The sequence below is a fragment of the Sphaerodactylus townsendi genome, linkage group LG04, assembly GCF_021028975.2.
Source record: "Sphaerodactylus townsendi isolate TG3544 linkage group LG04, MPM_Stown_v2.3, whole genome shotgun sequence".
NCBI lineage: Eukaryota > Metazoa > Chordata > Lepidosauria > Squamata > Sphaerodactylidae > Sphaerodactylus > Sphaerodactylus townsendi.
Window position 1 is genome coordinate 81712497 of NC_059428.1, and position 8820 is coordinate 81721316.

General features: G+C 55.2%; 1 pseudogene; it reads right to left on the reverse strand.

Annotated features, from left to right (window-relative positions):
- Positions 1–282: 282 nt before the first annotated feature.
- On the reverse strand, positions 283–1836 carry LOC125431814 (annotated as a pseudogene).
- Positions 1837–8820: the final 6984 nt, after the last annotated feature.

Genomic DNA, 8820 nt, shown 5'->3' on the forward strand with positions numbered 1-8820 from the left:
AAGAGAGAGGGCTTTCCCCCCCAGCAGAAGTCTGGGGAGGGGAAGGGGGAATCAAGCCCCGAGTCTGGCTTCGGGCCGCGGGCTCGTGTGTGAGTCTGGGTCCCGCCCCCCCACCTGGCCCCCCCGCCCCCAGCCCCACTCCCCCAGGAAGGCTCGCCTGGCCTGGCCTGCGCCCCACGCTGCTCTCTTCTCTCCTGTTAACTCCCCCCCCGGCTCTCTTTCCACCCCCCTGCTCCCGCTCTCAGCCCCGCTTCTCCCCAGAGGGGCCGAGGGGCTGCCTGCTCACTGCACGCTGGCCTGGAGTCCGTGGTGGGGGGGCGGCGTGTCGGAGTTCACGTTGCCGACCTGCGAGAGTAGACGTCGTCGAGGCGTCTGCTGCTGGATCCCCGGGGTCATCCGTTTCTCTTTCTGCCTCCGATTGCAAAACCATACCCTGACCACCTCCTTTTCCAGCTGCAGGCTGTCCGCTAGGTTCGTGTAATCTCCTGGGCCGAGGGCTTGGGGCATTTTCAGAAAGTGGCTCTCCAAAGGCCCCTTGGACACTCTTCACCTCGATGGAGGTCCGCTTCTTGCGCTTGCGGCCCTGCGCGTAGCGATCTTGTGTCGATGCTGGTGGGGCTGCCGTGGAGGAAAGTCGGCAATATTCCTCCAGCCACTTCTTGTTCAGCAGCGGGCTTGAGCTTGCACATGTTCTGAAGCTCAGCTGCAGGCCTCGGAAGCGGCAGATGGTGGTCTGCGAGAAGACGTTGCCGGTACAGGGTGCCCCAGCGCCAGGCCCGACGTCGGCCTGGGTGCGGAAGCTCCAGCTTCGATGCGCCGCTGTTGTTGAACTGCTTGGCGAACTGCTCCAGGTCGTCCGAGGTCGGCGTCTCCTCGTCCGAGTGGGGTCGTGGCTGTTGAGCCCCCTGCCGGGCCCTGGCCTGCCTACCGGCCGCCGGGGATGTGCGGGTGTGGGCGTGCGGGCGGTGGTGGTGGTGATGGTGGTGATATTCCCGGGTGCTCGGCCAGCTCCGGCGTGTCGCCGCGCACCAAGCCCGGGTGCAATTCAGGCTCTGGCTAACCCTGGCGGCGGGCTCAGCATGCCGTTGACCGTGAAGCCGCCCGGCTGCGAGTAGAGCAGCGGCTGCTGCTGTTGCTGCTGCTGCTGGGCCGCCATGGAGGTGTAGGTGGGCGGCCGCCGCGGGTCTCCCCAGTGGCCCTGGTGCGGCGGGCCCAGGTAAGGCGGCGGCGGTCGGTGGTGCAGCGCCCCGCCGCCGTGCGAATCGATCATACGCCCGCCGCCGCCCTTCAACGTCGAGGCTGCTACTGCTGCTGCTGCTGTTGCTGCTGCTGGGACTGCTGCTGCTGCTGGGGGCTGCCGCTCATGCCCGCCGGGCTGCTGGACTAATAGGGGCTTGAAAGCCGGTCTTCGGCGGCGGCGGCGGCTGCAGCGGCAGCGGCGGCAGCGGCGGCGTGAGGGCAGTGGGCGGTATTGACCCACTGGTGGGCATGGCTCAGCATATGGCCGCCGTTGCTGCTGGCCGCCGCCATGGCTCCCCTTTACATGAAGTCGCTCTGGACCATCTTCACCGACGACGGGTCACTCCGGTAGACGCCGCCCGAGACCGAGGTGACGGCCACGCTGCCCGGCTGCATGCCCGGAGTCCGAAGTGCGCACGATGGAGCCGGCCGACAGGATGCGCTGTTGCTACAGCCAGGTAGGGGTTCGACGCCGCCGTGGCCATGGCCGCCTCCACGCCCGTTAGCCCGCCCGGGCTCTCCTCTGGACCCGCCGCCGCCGCCGCCGCCTCCTCTCCGGCTTAGCGCGCTTCACCTGTTAGCAGTGAAGAAGGCATGGCCAGGAGTAAGCAACCGAGGGGCGAAGCGCGGAGCAGAAGGGAGGGACCCTCACACCGGCCTGGACAGCATCCTGGTCCCGCTTCCTGTGTGGCGGCGGTGGGTCGCCTCCTTCCCTCGGTGGAGAAACTTTCCCGGCGCTCTCCCCCTCCCGCCGGTCTCCCTTCTGCCTCCCTGCACGGCTTCTTTGTGTGTGGGGAAGGCGGGCGAGGCGAGGTGGGTGCCTTTCTCTCGCCCACTCTTCCCCGCGCGCTCTCTCGCACCGTTTGGCGCTCTCTGGCTCGGCTCCTTGTTCTCGGGGGGGCCTCCTCCTCCTCCTCACTCCCGGGCTCTCGCTCTCTGTGGCGCGCGCAAGTCGGTTGTTGGTGTCCTAAAGAAGAAGAAACTTCTGGCGGAGGCGGCGGCGGCGAAGAAGGCGAAGCTGGACGCGGCCAGGCTGCATCGCTCTCAAAGTCGAGCTGCGGCGACCGAAGCGCCCGGCCGGCTGGAAGGCGCGAGTCCTTGGGCGGCGGCGGCAGCAGGAGCCTGGTGGCCACCGCCCGGAGACGACATGACCGGCTTTGCGGTGGGAGTCAAGAAGGAAGGAGTCGCCAAATAAAAAAAAAGTTTCCTCTCCGGAGTCTCTTCCCCCCCCCTCACATGACAGAAAGGAACGGCGTCGAGGGGGGCGGCGGGAGAGGGAGGCGGCGTTGGGCAAGCTCTCGGCTCCTTCCGCTTCTGTCCAAGCAAAGTTTCTTTTGGGAACTATTTGGAGCCACTGAAGACTTCTGGAAGGCGCAGCGGAATGTGCGACGCCGGTGCCGCTGGCGTCGGAGTGGAGGAGGAGGAGGACCGGCCTTGCGGGGGGAGCGCTGGAGTGGCTGGTCGGCCGCCCCGGTGCGGGATCCTTCTGTGCGCTCTTTCCAGTGGGACGCTGGCTGCAGTGCTGGGGGCCCGAGGATGGCGGTTCTTGCTCGGCTCTTTCCCACGGCTGCTGCTGGGGCTGCTGCTGGTCTCCCCCTCTCTCGCTCGCGCTCTCTCTCCGGCCCTCTGACAGCTCCCTCTCTCCGTCCCTCCCTCGCAGAGCAGGGACGCTGCCGAATGTTTACCCTCCGCCGAGAGCGCGCGCTCCACCACCACACTTTCCCAAATACAAGGAAGTCGAGCGCCAGGGCCCCCGCCGATTGGCTACCCGCTGATGTGATTGGCGGCAGGCCCGCGATGAGCTGGCCTCGTGGGCGCGAGGCCCCCCTTCCGGCCGTTCCGATTGGTTGCTTTTAATTTAGGCAAAGTGTCGTGGAGGTTGGAGAGCTGCCCTCCCCTTCCTCGGGTTTCTCGGCAGCCCTTCCTCTCTAACCCCCGCCTCGCCTGGCTCGCTGGCCCACTACGTCTTTAACTCTTCCAGCCCGGCGAAGAAATCCGGAGTTCTGCCTTTGCACAAAAAAAAGGGAGGGTGGGGAAGGAGAAGCAAAACCGCGCGCTCGAAGGCTGCGCCGCTTTTTACTGGCGTGCAGCAGATATAGAACGCGATGCCTCGCCAAGGCACCTAATCCTGATTATCCGAAAGCCGCCCAAGGCTGCCCCTCCCGGATCCCTCTTTCGAAGTTTCTCTCTCCAGCGTAAATCTTCCTTTTAGCGCATCGCTTCTTCCGGGGATGCACAAAGATGCTGCCATCCTCAGCATCCTCCGGTTCTTCTGGCCCGCCCGCTCTCGCTCTCTGGCCGAGAGGCTCCGCCGGCGCGCGCTGGAGACCTTCGTGCACCATGCAGCCAGCCCCGGAATGCTTCTTTGTTTTATGCTCCCCGGTCCCCCTTCCCTCGCGCTTCCCCTCATCCCCCCTCATCCCCCCCCACCACGCTTTTCCAGAACGTGTGCGTGTGCGGAGGCCTCATCAAGCCCAATAAATTATATATGTGGCCTTATATTCCTACCTTTTTTAGAAGAGAGACTAAGGTAAAGCTTCTGAGCTGCCTGTTTAAAATTGCCCGTGAATGCCCGATGCTTTGAACGGATGTGTTTCAAACAAACAAACGGCAGTGCCTTTCTGAAGGCGACGAACGGATCAGGCTGTTTCTTATTGCTGTGTGTCAAATATATTTGGAGGGACTCGCGCTCCGTTCAATGGTGACATTTTACAGGAGAGACCTGGCGATCTGCAACATTTTATTATTGCTGAGTCCATAGCTGGAAAGAGTTACAGGTGGGCGGGAGAGAGAGGGAGGGGGGAGAGAGTGAGAGAGAGAGAGAGGGAGAGAGGGAGAGCGAGGCGACCAAGCGGAAAGCCAGCTGCACAGGCAACCTCACTGAACCAAGAAAAAAGAGAAAGTGGTAACCAAAACAAGGGCGAAGTGAACGCTCCTCGGGGATTTCCAGTGCAATCGCACCGTTCGGACGTTTAGAGCTACATCCAGAATCAGGAGGGCGGTGTGGTTGTGTTATTGAGTTTGTCGTGGAGGTGTGCAGGGAGCGTGCTGCTTCTGGCCAGAGATTCATGATGACCATTTAAAACCAGGCTCTCTCCAGTCTCCACATTTGTGAGTGTGGCTGTGAGCTCCCTCTCTCCCTCTGTAGGTTTTATATATGTAACATATATATATATCTCCCTGCACCGGTGTGTTTGTATTAAGATGTGCAACACAACTCCCCTGCCCCTCCCTCCTGTTCATAATTTCCCTCCGAAGAACTCAGTTTTAAGGTGGATTTAAGTGTACGGCACGAACTGCATGTATCTCCCGCGCTAGCGAGGAAGGGTATGCGGCTCTCTGGCGTGATGCGAAGATTAGCTGGGAACTGGCAGAATTTGTTTTAAGGACTCTGTCCGGCATACGGCACGAGATACCATCTTAGGTGAGGAGGGTTTAGAGGAGGGGAAAACATCAGAGTAAGGATACCCGAATTTGAAGAGGCTAGGGTAACCTTAAACATAAAGATTTTTCTTCTGTGGGGCGGGGGGGGGGGGGTTGATGATCCCATATCAAAAGGTTTCCTATCCCTTCGAACTAGAGGAAAAGATGAAGAGTCCAACACAGATTTCATTGGCGATAAGATCTAGAGATGCCAAAGTGCAACCGCACTGGAATAATCCGTGCCAGAACCCCATGTTTTTTCCTTTCCAGCCGATTTTGCTTGGATCGAAGGCTCAAAACCAGCGAGAGAAACGAGCGAAGTCTCGTGGAGTTTACACTGAATGGAGAGGGAGGATAGGAACGGTGCCATGGGAGGGCCGTCTTTCATTAATGTACAGTGAGGATTTTGTCTAAAGTACTGCTATGAATTTCACAGTGCACGCTTTCAAAAGCCGTCTCAGGTGAAGATGAAGCAGTGATAGCGCCTCTGCAGATCTACTTTCTTAATCGTAGTAGTATTTTTTAAAAGTATTGGCAAATTGCGGGAAAGGGAATACTCCTGAAACACCGCATGCCCACTGAAACCCAAACCTTGCTAGCCGGGTGTGGCTTACTAAATGGCAAATTTAATCTTCCCTCCCCCCCCCAACAATTCATTCCCCTACCCCTTTTCCTTTGTGGAGTGTGATTGCTTTGTCTGGAAAAAAAATCAAAGGAAGTATAACAAGGGGAGAACGGTTAGTGCTGATTTTCATTTGCATAAATTTTCATATATTTTGGTGAAAATAATAGACTAGTGGAGAGCTGGGCTTAGTGGAGTCAGTGCAAAGGAAAATCTTACCCTGGACTGTTTTTACTGCAGTTGAAGAAGATCTTTCTTCTCCCCTTATCCAACAAAGCAGAAACCAAAAAAACTTTAGAATTACTTTAAATTACACATTCTCTAAAGCGCGGAACAACCTTAAGGTGAGTTTGTTATCTTTTCGTCTTCTATTTTAACCTCCCCTCAGTGACTTTTGGAAGTATCTCTTACTATATTTCTGTGTGTTGTTCTTTCCCTGAGCCTGTGTGTCCCATATACTATATTTAGTATAAGACTGAAGGCCTCAATAAACTCTCTGCAAAGGGAGGGTGGTGCGGGGGGAAGAGAGAGAGAGAGATATCTCAGGGAAGATGTAGCTTGATAACATGGATCCATTCCAAAGACGAAATGCTCTTCCCGAAGTGCTAAATGCTGCTCCCACGGGGGGATGCTGGAGTGCGTGTGTGGTTGTGGTGTGGTGACAAATGCTCAAAGAGGAGAGAGATGGCTGCCAAACGTTTTAATGTTTACCGTCTGCCTGATTAGCCTTCAGCACCGAAGGCGTCAGCCCTTTCCGCAACGATGATGAGGTGGAAGGAGGGCTGGTCAAATCTAAGCCCCTGTTTTGTTCTGCGAAGGGTCAAGGGAAGTCGGGAAGGACCGACCCCAGCACCGCCGCAGGCCGGCGGTGGTGCGCACACAGGGTTAATATTGTAACTAAGAGAACTGACGGTTAAGCACAACATGTAGAGCCCTGTAGTGAAAGTCCATCCGAAAAGAGGATAATCAATCAAAACTAACCAGGACATCCCGCTTCGTTTTATTCTCCAAGGAGGCTGGGGCAGCGGCGTTCGCATTGTCTCTCCTGCCCAGATATATGCGAGCGACTTGAACCGAACCGGCTCTCCCCAGCCCTAAATGCTGTCCAGCCACAACAGACGCTTCGAATCAGATGCACGGATTTTTTTTTTCACAGCGATGCAATGGGGGAGGGGCAGACTGGCCTGTGTTTTTTTTTGGGGGGGGGGGGAATTCTAGGAAACTTTACCAGGATTTGTATTGTCGAAGGCTTTACCAGGATTTTTTAGCTGCAAACCCCTCCCTGCAAGCTTCTTTCCCCTCCCCCCTCGCTTTCCCAGCGCGTTTTTCATTCACTACCAGGATCTCTGTTACTATTAATCCTGCTTTCTTTGCGCGTCTTGGGGTTCCAGATCCCACCTCGCACCCGCGCCAAGGATCGGTTAGCATATGGGTGGGGGGGGGGAGTAGCACGCAAACGCCGATGGCAAATCGATGAGGCGGCTGGTCAAACCGGGGAGGGTGTCGGTTTCATCTGGAGGTGGCGAAGGCCGGCTCGCTTCCCCCTTCTTGTTGAAGCGCCCTTCTTCCGCTTTTATTTGAGGTTAACTCTGTGTGCTCCCGCGGAACAGATGCCGTATAAAGCTGCTCCCTCAAGATCATTTGTTTCCTTGATGGGGGAACATTTCTGAGCGGAAGGAACATATCGGTTTGCCATAGAGAAAGAAATAAAGGAAGAACAGTAGTCACATTAAGCTATATGTTTGTTACTTTTTTTGGGCTTTTAGATAAAAGGGTCTCGGTCCAACTCTGGAGGAACGGAGCCAAAGCAGAACGTTTCTAGCCTCACTAAAACTAACTTTATTTTTGTGTCGGACTTTTACAGTCGTAATAGAACACGCTGATTTTTTTTTATTGGATGTCGTTAGCAACATACGATACGAGCTTTGCTGAGCAAAACAAAACTTTGCAGGGTGCTCGGGCAGAACGCGGATGATAACTGTTGATCGGCAGGGGGGCGGCGCAATGACGCGGCTCTCCACCGGGGGAGTCAAATGCATTTCTCTCTCTCTCTCTCTCTCTCTCTCTCTCTGAACAGCACTTGTGTTCTTCCAAAAGTTGTTAAAGTGGAAAAGAGAGGAGGGGGGGGGGAAGGGGAGTGCGCCCCACCTTCTACGTGCATATTTATACATAACCACAGAGGAGTATGATCTGTGGAGAGATGAAGCGGTGCGAATTTCTTTCCCAAATAACAAACTTAAAGGTTAGAAAAGACCGTCCCGATATCCACCCTCGCAGCAATGGGAAAACACAGGAAGGCAGCAGGAAAGGGAAACTTGTGACCGAAAGTTCTCAGAGCCATCACTCACCCTATAGACGGTGGTGATGTGGAGCGTGCTTGTTAACAGTGATCTCGGTTGCACCCACCAATAAACGAAATCAATTCCACGTTATGGAAAGAGAAGTGGCGTCGTTGTTGTGGTGCGTCCCGTTGCCCTAGACGAGACGAAGCTTTGAGAACCCGATGGAGATCTAAGGAAAGGCGGTTAAGGGATGCTCTTTTACATCATTTAATATTTAATTGCTATTCTAAACCTCGAGAAGTATCGTATTCCCCAATACAGTAGATACTGAGGACGGGGGGGGGCTGTGCTCTCTCTGCAGACAGGTTTTTTTTTTTTAACAGCAGGCATTGCTAGTTTCAAGGCGGTTTACGAACTGAAGAGACCCCCCTCCCCCCGACATTTAAGAGAGACCCTTAACTTCTGGGTGCTCAGTCCCTTTTTGTCGGTTTACGCAAAGCTCTCAGATTTACCCGATCCCTGAGCGCGAGTTGGATAGTTTCAACCGAGATACTTCCATATCACGCACTTGAGCCTGGAGAAAGCGCATATTGTCCACTTGCTGAGCTACGCTTTTAAGCTGTTCCTCCAGTGCCTATGAAGATGAGGATGGATGATAAAGAAAGAAACGGCTCTTGTGATTTTACCCGTAACCAGATCGGGGAGCTATTGTTATCTTCGTATTTCGATCCGACTTTCAGCATGTTAACTTTCTTATAGCCTGCTTTCAGCGAGCACCTGCAACGCTTCAAAGGGACGGTAGAGTTTGTCTAAGGAAACTGCTTAACGTCTGATATACATATATAGAAAGAACTTTCTGTAAAGGGGCAAACAAAACTTCATTACCCCCCACCTTCCCTCAGTCTCTCTCTTTCTCCCCCCCCCCCCGCCCACGAAAGGTGATCTTTGAAATCTTAGAAATCCAGTTGCACAACCAAAGTGTTAACGGGGTTGCTGTGCTAATATGAAATATTTTTCACTCCACCTGAAGCTAGAAGCCTACTCAGGATAGAGGGAAGTGAACAATGCAAGAACAAAGGATTACACTGCCTCTAAAGCATTTGTTTTTTTGGGGGGGGGGGGGAATCATTGGGAGAGCAATTTGGCAAGGGAAGTGGTGTATAGTGACTTTTATGGTATGTTTCCAGAGCTCAATTTTCTCGACCTCTCCAATCTTTTATTTGCCATTATTAATTGTGCCGAACAAGAGCACCC